This window comes from Haliotis rufescens, unplaced genomic scaffold, assembly GCF_023055435.1.
Source record: "Haliotis rufescens isolate VD_foot unplaced genomic scaffold, xgHalRufe1.0.p SCAF_12, whole genome shotgun sequence".
Classification (NCBI taxonomy): Eukaryota; Metazoa; Mollusca; class Gastropoda; order Lepetellida; family Haliotidae; genus Haliotis; species Haliotis rufescens.
In genome coordinates, this window is record NW_025963802.1 from 20,798,979 (window position 1) to 20,811,844 (window position 12,866).

Genomic DNA, 12,866 nt, shown 5'->3' on the forward strand with positions numbered 1-12,866 from the left:
TTTTGTCCTGGCTGCTCGGACTTGGGCGAAGGCTGATTTATCCCTTTTTGACCTATTAAGGGCTTTCTTTCTCACTCTCCTAGCTTTTGCTATTTCCCTGTTCCACCATGGTACCAGAGTTTTGCCAGTTTTGTGGTCTTTACTTGGAATTGATTTTTCAGCTGCGGCAATAATTGCTGAGGTGAGATTTTGGCAAAAAAGATCAGGATCATCCAAGGCAATTTCTGAGGACTTGAATGATATACATTCCTTCCTGAATTTAGGCCAATCAGCCTTTGCATAATCCCATGTGGGCTGAGGGTTGGGCTGTTCCTCTAATTGTGGTGGGCTATACCTATGTAGGTGAGTATAGGAAGGTGATCGCTTCCCCCAGTGTCATCATGGACTTGCCATTGGCAATGTGAGGCGAGGTTTTTGTTGGCAATTGTGAGATCAATTGAACTCCACGTGTTGTGGACATGGTCATAATGTGTGTGACTGCCGTTGTTCATTTTTTTTCTGCTTGTAATTTGGATCAATGTCGTGGCAATGAACTCTACAACTTTGTTTTTGTTCTGAGCCTTTTGTTTACCATGAGTTGGTGTTTTCTTTGTCTGACTTGTTTCGTTTGCTGTGTTCCTCAGTTTGAGGATTAGAAGACATGGGGTTTGATTGGGTAGCTTGGGTCTTTTTCCCCCTTGCGTTTTGCAGTGGCTTTGTGCCTGTTAGCAGGCGGATCAGTGCTCACTGATTCGATTGTTTGCTCAGTGCTCACAGATTCCATTGTTGCTCAGTAGAGTGATCAGTAGTCTTGGTTTTTTTCGACCACAGTGGGTTGAATAGATTTGGATTCAGATTGCTGAGTAGGTATTTTATTTATACGTTTGCTGATGAGCAAGCGCTTAGGACATTTCGGCGCCAAGGATGAATGGCTCTCTTTGCTGCAGTTTGTACACCATGTGTTGCAGTTTTCTTTGCAAGAAACTCGGGAGCACTTTTTGCACTTGGTAGGCTGGTTACATGATGTTTTTGTATGTCCATAGAGCATACAGTTTGTGCATTGGGTTGACCTTTTCCTGTATGGCATAGTTTCTATGTCCTTACCACCTAGATTAAGGTGGCCGGGGACTGACTGACCAAGTAATGTGAGTATTACTACCCGTGTGTTGTTTGTGCCCATTGATTTGATACTGAATGCCAACAGGATTGTAGGTTGAGTGACTTTCTTTTAGGCTTGACAGACAATTTGATAAAGCTCGTCGTCATTAATTTTTTTGTCTAGATGTACCGCACATCTGACATTGCTGGGCCACTTTGGGGTATCCCATTTTAGTTTGATCCCGTTTATGCTTTTGGGCATATCGATTGACTCTGTGAGGTTGTCCCCGACAACAACATACCCTCTTCCACACTTATTTATTCGAATAATATTGTTGTGCTTCAGCTCTTTGGCAATATCTTGAGCTGTTAGGATCTTATTAAGATCTTGGGAGAAGTCTGCGCTAAAGACTACTTTTTCCTATTTGGTTTGTGGTCTTCTATTTTGTTGTGTCTTTGATTCTGATGAGACCATTCTTTGTCTTTTCTGTACTATTTTAGCCTTAGGTTGGCTAGATTGAGGCTGTTTGCGTTTAAGCATGCCTTGAGCCCATAGGGCACTATAATCAATATTTTCTTTGTTTTTAGTTCCTGAGAACGTGAATCTGGGACGGTCAGGGACATTTAGCGCGGCTTGACTATAAGTCAAGTTTGCTGCTTTTTTGGCAGTTTTTCTGGTGACCAAAGTGAAGGGATTCCCTTCATTTGGGTTGGGATGACCCTTTCGAGAACTGGGCTGGTTCTCTTGAGAATTGGGCAAACTCTCAACAATTGTAATTTCTTGACATAAGTCCGCCATCTCCATTTCCAAGTTCATATTTGTCAGTCCCAGGGGCCTGGGTGATTGACAACCGTGCAGTTTAAGCTGGTGAGCGAACCGAGCTTGGTAGGCGCGGAGGGTTGTGTACAGTACGGGACCTGTGACGCGTCATGTTAGTACTTACTTACTTACTTACTTACTTTGGAGATTTAACGTGCGCTTTCCGACTGATGCGTATTTCTCACACGGGCCCGGCCAGGCCATTTAATGTGTTTCCGAAAGGGGCGTCATGTTAGTCAGTTTCAAGTATCTATATACTAAACCTAGCCATCTCAACTGTAAATCGTCCCATCTCAGTTTCTCAGTGTTGTAATTGTTTCTTCCTATTGTTATTTTTGTAATTTCTAAAAATTGTCTTCTCATCATACAGGCATCTTTCATTACACTTTCATTAATTCTTTTTTTTTTAAACTTTCCTTTAAGTCCCCTAATCCCCTAAGGGGCGGTCGGGTAGCCTAGAGGTTAAAGCGTTCGCTCGTCACGCCGAAGACCCGGGTTCGATTCCCGACATGGGTACAATGTGTGAAGCCCATTTCTGGTGTCCCCCGCCGTGATATTGCTGGAATATTGCTAAAAGCGGCGTAAAATCAAACTCACTCACTCACTCACCTAATCCCCTAAAGCTCTACCCCTTTCATTTCTACTACCTCTACTCCAGACATTAATCTCTCCTTTAGGTGAGTTCATAATGCCAGACAGGTAAATGCCGCGTGTTGTTTTAACTAATTGTAGGGGAACTGGGTTGTAGGGGAAATGGGATGTAGGGGTTTTGGGAGATAACCGTTAATCCTGTTGGACTGGCACTAATCTTGTTGACATATTTACTGGGTGCTTTGAAAGAGATTATGGTGTCACTATAGACAAGCTTGTATTGGGGCTAAACCCCAAACGTGTAAAATAAAATAATTATGGCTTAGATGGACAATGTATTAAGTTAAACTGGTAGTTTAGTAAATAACAATTATTATAGAGTCTCTTTGGTATAAGGAAACATAATGTAAAAGTTCTTTCTGCTGTCATCAGGGAATCTGGATGTGGAGCTGGCTTGTCTTGGCACTCTGTACTGGTGGTTTATAGGTGATGTAGGAGGCCTTGAGTTCCACGGAGTATTCTCAGGACGACGACCCCGCGAATTTTTCCATTCGCAGGACGACGACCGGCGGTACGCCTTTGATGTGTGCTGTTGATTTAGGAGGGGATTAACTCCTTGGTTAGTGTCAAAAACTGAAATGTGTTCACTGAATTGATGAACTCCGATTTTGATAATCTAGTGAGTACCATTTACTCAACTGATTGACTCAACAGTTACTCTGTTATAAATCTCCGAAAAATGGTAGTCTGTCGCACGTTAAATCTCCAAAGTAAGTAAGTAAGTAAGGTAGTCTGTCATCATTCTCGATATGGCAAACGTGCAGGTACAGTACACGTTTCTTCCAACTGCACGCGGCAGTAGATACCTTTGTACTGGTGGCTACACCTACCAAGTTGGAAAAAGGAAGAGGAATGACTGGATTTCTGTGTGCAGCCGACACCATCTACGGAGATGGAACCTTTTACGCGACTCCACGTCTCTTCTACCAGCTCTACACCCTCCACGCCTTCGTCGCCAACAAGATGGGTTGAGACAGAGCAGGAGCCTTGGAACCATTTCAACAACGGCAGCCCTCGCACCAATAACCACCTGGAGGGATAGCATGGACGCTTAAAGAAAGTCATCGGCAAAGCCCTTCCCAACATCTTTGAGCTGATAAGATTTCTAGGAGCTGAACAGCAGAAGACAGAGTGTAATCTGCTACAGTACCAGGCCGGCCATGTCTCCCACCAAAAAAGAAGAAGTTCTGTGATATACAACGCAGAATCGATCAACTGAAGACCAGACTGATCCAGAATGAAGTCAGCGTAATTTTCTTTGCTGACTCAGTGTCTCATCTTCTCAAACTGTCTTAATTGCCCATGACTTGTACGTCATCTTGTACATATACATTCTAATTATTTGTAAATAAATCAATATTCCATCCTTATTGTCTTTCATTCGTTCGTTTCAAATCCATTTCCACTTTTTTACTTGCTTGAGTTGTTAAAATAACACTCGATACCCATTGTTCAACTAGATTGGCGGATTAAAATATTCGCAGGACGACGACCTCACTTTTTGCTAGTTTGTTTTCATACGACACAGGGGGTCGTCGTCCTGAGAATGAACCGAGTTCCACATCCTGATTTGAGGTTTAGGATAGTTGGCTGTGTCCATTATCCGTCATAGAGGTTTTACATGGAAAACAAAGAAAAGAGAGTTAGCATGTTCAAATAATATGTCATATATAAAAATTATCCATACTTCCTCAGTTTGTATGTAATAACTAGAAAATAAAACAAATATGATAATTATGATGTAAAAAAAAATCAGTACATTATTAGGTACACAAGCATTACTAAATGGTGTCATGACCAGGAAGAATGTATTGGCGGCAAATTACAAAAGTATATCATGGAAAAAAAATATCCTTCTATTTTTGGATACAATCATTAGATGCATTATATATACAAGTATATAGCATATATAACAAGTGCATTGATTATTACACTAATAAGGTATACAATTAGTAAAGTGTTACAACTTTTGTATATCCTTTTTAGAATTATTTGTTAGTTTTTGTAACTTTTTGGTTTGCCTTTTCTTTGTTTTGGTTCATTTAGGGTTGCTTTATTTCAGTTTGGTTTGTTTCGCTTCGCTTCGTTTCGCTTCAATTTTCGTTCATTTCATTCTGGTTTATTTTGCTTCAGTATGGTTTGGGTTCGATTCGCAGTATGGGTTGCTTTGGTTTGGTTAATTTCATTGCGATTCGCAATACGGTTCGGTTTCGTTTCGATCCGCAGTTTGGTTTGGTTTGGTACATTTCATTTCGATTCGCGATACAGTTCGCGATACAATTCGGTTCATTTCGGTTTGATTCGCTTTGGTTTGACTCATTTCGATTAGCGATATGTTTTGCTTTGGTTTGGTTCGTTTCACTTCACTTTTGAGATTGGTTGATCAGGTCAATGCTCAAAATTTGTGATACAAATAACTCAGATGATCAGGCTGATGCCATTTGTTCTCAACTGGAGAAACTGGTGACCCAAACTGAAAAGACTTGACACAAATAAACATAACAAGATACAGCTAATAGCCGTTTATTCAGGAGATTTTGTATTTTGGTCAACAATATTTTCATTTGGCATCAACAGGTATATATGGGGAGTTGATCCTGGTATGGTTGATTGGGACGACAGTCTGGGGTTGTAACACGGTAGTAAAAGGTGTTGATGTTTCCCAAGTCTTTATGTAGAAAAATAACCCTTTTGGATTTATAAATTGATAGTTCATCTGGATCATATGGAGGATTATCTTCTCCACAGGACCAGTCAGAGATATCCTTCTAGCTATCATCAAGGTAGCGCTGTATGAGGTGGGGAGGAACACTTTCAAAATAGTGTGTATGGTAATCATGATCATCTTTGTTGTTCGTATGTGAGGTCTTGACATAGCAGTCTCCTTGAATAATTTCAATGCCCATAACTCTCTTTATTAAATGACCCTCTACTTTTCGTAGGTGTTTTGGAATAAACGGATATGGTTTGACCAGGGGTCCGGAAAATTTAAAATCCCAATCGGACATTTGCATTTAGGCCACACCCCCTTCAAATAGCATATTTTAGTACGACTTTTCACACACATTACAAGTTGTTACGTATTCTTAATATGATGAATTATTTCAATCTAAGTTGTTAAATTCACCAGACAATTAATAACAAATAATATCATTTTAGATATAAACTAATGTCCAAAAGAAACGATACCACGTGTTTGAAAGGACATTACAAAAAAACTAAACGATACATACATTTCAAATTGGTATATGACTTGTGAGTAATGTTTTCACAGTATGTGTACAAAAATTCATTGTAATCAATCCTTTACAATCATGAGAACAGACATGTAAAGACGCAGGGGGGTCCAAAATGAAAATTTCATTTGAACACAGTTGATGAGTCAAGTGTGGAAAATGTCACAACACACGTCTCAAAGTCACGTTAGTACCTTGTATGTCCACCGTGAGCGTCAATACACGCTAGTACACGTCTACAGGCTGATGACGTCAGACGTCTGATGACGTTGGGGGGGATGCGTTGCCATTCATGGAGGAGGCATTGTTCCAATTCCTGGAGGTTAACTGGAGGCACAGGGCGATTCCTGACTTTGCGTCCGAGAATGTCCCACATGTGTTCGATTGGGTTCATGCCAGCTGAACATGCCGGCCATGGTAAAACATGAATGTTGGCGTTTACTAGGAAGTTCTGGGTCAGTCGGTGTTGAGGTGTCAGGAACGCTCCACGGTAGGGGCGACGTGCTCGGATACCATGTGCCCGCAGTCTCCTGTACACTTATCGACTTATCACGTGTTCCAGTGCCGTCCATGCTGTTAACATCGCCGTTACGGAGCGGTTCCATAAGTACCCGGATGTGGCGGTCTTCAATAGGCGTGGTCACCCGTGGTTTCCCGGTTCTCGGCCTGTCTGCTGTCAGACCTGTTTGACGCAACCGCTGCATTAACCTGGTGATGGTTATGTGCGCACGTCCTAACCTTCTGGCGACGTCGCGGTGCGTAGCTCCCTGTTGGAGCATTCCTACGGCTCTCTCTCTCTCTCAATCGCTGTCAAACATGGCATTTCTTTTGTGTGCTTTTTGTTGCTGTGATCCCAACGTGTCAGGTCAGCAGTTTTAGACAGTAGATATGCACGTGCATTTTGTGTTACGGGAACATCATTTGGGCAAATTGCACGCTTTTTTCTCAATTGATCAAATGTTCCCGGTTTTATTGACCGAAAACGTTTGGTTTGGAACGTAGGATATGCAAAAGTACCTTTCAGACGAAAATTAACTCTTCACAATAAAATATTTAGAAAAATGTGTGGTATCATTTCTTTCGGACATTAGTTTACATGGAAAACATACGTTTGTTTCTGTTATAATAACGATCTGTTAACATAGTGAAGGGTCTAATTATTATTCATGAGTTATATCTGCTCTAGTGTACGCAATGTAACATTTGGATCGAGACTATTATCCCATATTTGGTTATCACGTGACCTCACGGGAAAAAGGGTTTTTTAAACTAAAGATTATTTAAAAACAAGATAATATAATCACAATTACTAAAATATCGTTGACAGCAATAGTTATCATATTTTCTTGAGTATAGTGGGCACCCATGTATAATGCGCACCCCCCTCTAGCGGGTTCAATATTTTGGAAAAAAAGAAATTTGAATATTATGCGCGGAAAAAAATTACACCGTACCCTCTAAGCGAAGTCCGGCAAACGAACGGGTGATGAGAAACTTCGTCAGTACAAATTCGAAATTTGAGATAAAAAATCACCAGACATGTTTGTTTACCATTTAAATAGTATTTATTGTTCTGCTAGGCATTGTTTTATATATAGGGGTTAAGATTACCTTGTGTATTTTCTCGTAAACTAAGCCGGAAACAGCAATCAGCTGTACACACGTTTTCTAGGAATTGACCGGTGATTCGGTCAAGACACACCCAATGATATAACTTTATAGGATTTTTAATGCAAGGATCGGCAACAATTGTATCTGAAACTATTTTTTTTTATCAGGAATAATATATTCCATTATTTTCTTGATTATATGCAGCCTTTACTAAACATATTTAAAATAATAATAAGCGAAGCAGCTGATCGCTATTCCCGGGTATTATTTTTTACATGGAACCAGTCTGACCAGTCACCGTCAAGGCTCACGCGCACGTGATCGCGAGAATTTCATGTTGACATAGAATCGTCAAACAAAAACAAATATGACTTTTAACGAGTCAAAGTATGTCATTTATGATATATGTATCCATTCTCTGTCAACTAAAGTTCGTTTCAAGGCGTCAATAGCGGTATTCTGACCGTGGTTGCTGTTAATAACGGTGAGTTGTGTGATCTTCCGATCGCTTCACACACGAATTCGCCGAAATTAATAAAAACAATATTATAAGGAATTTTGAATAAAATTAATGAAATAAGTTACAAACATAAGTCCAGATATACAAAGAACACTTTTTATAGCCAGACAGTGTAATTACATGATTATTTTGCGTACTTCAGTATGGATTTGTTGACATGGTATTTCCGGTGTTTCATGCTCACGGTAATGTCTTTCCATGGGGGAAAAAAACATCCAAACTCATAATTTGTGTATAATGCGCCCCCCTTCTACACATCTGTATTTTTTCGAAAAAAAGTGCGCACTATACTCAAGAAAATACGATATTTGAATACTTTTTTCATCTGTACTTAATTATTGACCATAAAAAAAATTGATATCGATTGTCACAGAGAGCAAAAAGGTGGTCAATCAAGATTCAATATACGATTAGCTACTGAAAACAACAAAATCTGCAAAACCTCATTGTATGTCAACTAAGTGAAAGTTGTTAGCCACGACATACAAAATGATCGTCCAGACTTTGAGGGTTTGGCAGATCCGCTCAACTAATCTGCATCGGTCGACTGGCTGTCGTCACGCTTTCGCTTCTTGTCTGAAGTTACGTATCATAGCATTTTTTAGGATAATTAGGTACATCGATGATGCAAGGTATTTATGTACAGTTGTAAACACCTTTCACTCAAATTAACGTTCTCAGTAATTAATCCTCGATTAATTAGTGTCAACTCAGTTTATTGCCTATTACAGTGATTGACCGCTTGGACTATCATGTAGGTACGATGTATTTACAGCAATCAAAAGAAATAAAGCTTGTCAGTGTAGATTATCTTCATTGTGTTACAACTGCAGACGGAAACGGCTCAGTCCTAACTGTTGATCAAGTCCGGTCAAAATTTAAGAATGTCCGGACAGAAAAATTTAAATATCCGGTAAGCAATATTTTAAACCGGACATTTGAGATTCCCAATCTGACATGTCCGGCGCATATGACGGTTTCCAGACCCCTGGGTTTGACATCTAATTCTATGCATGGCTTGGTGTTGTCTTCCCTGACATTGTATTCCCTGACAGAACATTGACTGTTGTATTGTCTTGTGTTGATTCCTTTTGGTCGAAAAACTTATGATTCTTCAGTGGACGTTTTCGTCGTTTTCCTGACATACTTCTTTTGAGGTGAAATTCTCTCCGAATGGAGTCTGGAATGCTGCTGCCATACTCCCATGTGTTTCCTCTTTCTGGATCCTTCCATTTCACTCTGTAGTAGATATACCGACAAAAATTTTCTCTGACGAGAACATCTGCTACTTCTTTGGCTTCTTGGGTCCGAAGTGGGAAGGCTTCACACCATCTAGATGATGCATCTGTGATGATCAAAATGTACTTGTACTTGTCTGGTGTTGTTGGCAGGGGACCGAGAATGTCAACGTGCCATCGGGTGAAGACCTCTTCTACAGGTAGTGGACGGAGTGGTGCCTTTTTGCCATGGTAGTGCCTCTTGGTCTGTTGACATACCTCACACGTCTGGACATAAGTAGCAAAATCGCTGAACATTTTGGGCCAGTAGTACTTAGGTCTCATGGTGTTGTGCATCCTTTCTTTCCCATGGTGGCAACCGCCAAACTCTGAGTCATGGTATGATTGCAGGACTTGACTCCTGAGGGTTCTTGGGACTGCCAGCTGTTTAATGAACTTGTCCGCATGGCCTTTCTGTCTTTGTGGAACGAATCGGTATAGGATGCCTTCATCAATTTCAAAAGTATTGGCTTCGATAAGAATCTTTTGACGATCCTTTTCATCTTGTGGAAGGATATCATCCTCAGTGTAGTCAAAGATTTGGATGAAATCTGGACAAATCCTTTGTAGATGACATATATTTGGATGTTCTTTTATACTTACTTCAACCCATGTGTCTTGAGTAACATCAGCATTTGTAGCATGTAATGCTGCAACAACATTAACTGGTACTGACTGATAATCCTCTTCATATTCAAAGGTGACTGACCAATGTGTTGTCTGTGTGTCTGATTCTAAGTGATTGACAATAGGCGTGCAAATATCCTCAGTCTGAGCTGTCTGTGTGATCTGTGTGGATGAGTGTGTGTTTGGAAAGATTGTGGTATTTCTAGTTAATTTGCTTTGTTGAGTTGAAGTAACTGAGAAGACTCTTTTCTCAGCATCTTCTTCTGTCTGATCATTACATTTAATATTTTCCCCATATTCCCTATGTAAGAGAGCATCCGCATTCCCATTGGCTTTGCCGCTGTGGTGAACAATGTCAAAAGTGTAGGTAGAAAGTTCCAAAGACCATCGCCCTAACCTACCTGTGGCACTTGGAAGAAGCCATTAGCAAGGTCTAAAGTTGAGAAGATCTTAGCTTGTGCATTGGCGATGTGATCAACAACATCATCAAAAACAGGAAGAGGCCATGACATTGGTAAAGTGACAGAATTTAACTTCCTGTAGTCACAAACAAATCTACATGAGCCGTCACGTTTCTTGACTAGGATAATTGGTGCTGAATACATAGAAGTAGACTCTTCGATCAAATCATACTTCAGAAAATGATCTATAAGTTCTTCAGTGACTTTTTGGAGATGAGGAGATTGGTGATATGGTGTACACTTAACGGGTGGGTGGTTGCCAGTGTCAATGATATGTTGGTGCATGTCAGTCTTTCCTAAATCTGCAAGACTTGAAAACATGTCACTATTTTGTCCCAAAAATCTAAGTAGTCTGTGTCGTTGGTCTGAAGTCAGTTGTGTATTGGTCAAATCAAATCCTAATTCTTGTGCAATTTTAACATAGTCCCTGGAGTCATTGTCTCTCTTCTTATTGTCAGTGTTTACAGTATTTATGAATGGTTGGTCAGAGTCTATTTCAAAAACAGTCTTTCACAATGTAACTAAATTTGCCTACAACTGTACCCTTGTCTAGAACCTTTTCTTCTTGGGAAGGATTCACAAGCCTAAATGTAGCTGTTTTGCTTTTTGCTTTAGAAAGAGTTCTACCACCTGCTACTTCCGAATGAGCAGTGAGGTAAGCAATGGGTTCAATGAGGATGAGGGAATCCTCTTTGGCCTCTGATAGTCTAACCTTGAAATGAATTTCACTCTGAGGGGAATGTTAATCTGATCTATTGTTTTTGCTAATCCACAAATCTCTTGCACTGAATTGGCTATGAAATTGATATATTGCCTATCTGTTGGTGTTAAATATAAAGGAATGACAGCTATAATCTATTACTGCATCATTGTCATCAAGGAAGTTTTCACCTAGTATCACTTCCTCTGGTAGTGTAGGCAGAACACAGAATCTTTGAGAAAATTCCTGATCCTCAATGACAAAATCTAACACAACTGAACCTAACACTTTATGCAATTCGCCACCAACACCTTTAACCTGTGGAAAGGGTGAGTTTCCAAGAGTAAGGTTTTCAAAAGCTGTGCTCAGAAAAGCAGACGAAATACAACAAATGGATGCCCCTGTATCTACTAAACAATTTGTTGTTGTTGTGCCAAATTTTGCCTGAATTACACTTTTGGCAAGGGGCGTAACTAAAGACACTGTTGGAATTTCACTTTCAAAGTTACTTTCCATTCCAGACTCCATATTTGCCATGACACCTATTAGTATGTACCGTACTAAATTAAAGAAAGACAGTAATCAACAATGTAATGCTGTACTTACAATATTTGAAGACTTTTTCTTCCTTTGTTGGTGTCTTTGGAGGAGTTGGTTGTCTTTAATCCAGTGTTGAGGTCAGAGGTGGATGCAGCTTGCTTGTTATTCTATCAGATGATCACGGTTGGACATGTCCTCCAATGGGTTCTTGTAGCTGGTCGTAGTTAGTTCCTGGGCTCCGTGGTTCCGAAAACGATGATTCTCCACCAAATTATTATGGACTGTTATGGGATGAACAAAACCTTCCAAATGGCGTCCTGGTTTTCTTGGGGGAATTAGTCAGCAAAGAGCCATTTACAAGAACATTTAACTATGAACAATTTACAAGCTGAGAGTGCCACAGAGAGTCGGTACAACCCTCTGGGCTGTGGGAGAGAGATCTGCTTGGTATGAGCGTCAAACCCCTTCTGCCTAACATTTTGCTACAGTATGTATTTAACAAAAATTAGAACAATAAAAAGGAATATGATTGGTTGATACACGATGGGTTGTGCCCTATGCTAAATGAATGGCTAGACAGAGGGGAATACTTAATCCTGTTAATGCTGTTGGACTGGCACTAATCTTGTTGACATATTTACTGGGTGCTTTGAAAGAGATTATGGCGTCACTATAGACAAGCTTGTATGGAGGCTAATCCTTTATGAGTCTAAATTGAAGTAATTGCTGAATGTTATTCTAATATAGGTGATGACAGATTTACTTAAATAAAATAGTTTAAGGTAATCTATAAGACTATGTAGATATATCTTTGGGATCTTGATACCTTAGGCTAGCATTTATCTAAAAGCTTCAAATCTATTAAACTATGTAGACATAACTCTTGTCTTATTGAATAGTATGTCTAGGAGATGCGCTCCAATTACCTTAGGCTAGCATCTATCTAAAAAGCTATAACTGAAACTACTGATATTTTTTTATATGCATTTTACCTGATGATAAGTATTACTTGCTAAACTATAATTATATGAAATGATGTATTAATATTACACCATGATAACTCATAAAAGCACTTGATGTGGATCTAATTATTATAGGAAAACTTAGTATAAATGTTATATCATGATACAACCCTTAAGTCCATCCGGGTTGCCTTCGTTTCGAAAATACCTCTTTTGACCACCTCACTAAATGGCCTGTGTGCGAAATACCCATACTGTCGGAAAGTACATGTTTAATCTCCAACAGTAAGTAAGTAATGTATGGGCTTTTGACCCATTTGTCAAATAAGGGCTTTTGTCTCAAAGAGATTTATACAAGGGGTCTTTTGTCCAAGGGTCTTTTGT

At 39.8% G+C, this 12,866-nt stretch overlaps 1 protein-coding gene across 1 annotated transcript in view; it reads right to left on the bottom strand.

Annotated features, from left to right (window-relative positions):
* LOC124150005 (tyrosine-protein kinase receptor torso-like) overlaps positions 1-12,866 on the bottom strand; it is a 534,068-nt gene that overhangs the window by 158,399 nt on the left and 362,803 nt on the right. The window lies entirely within an intron of this gene.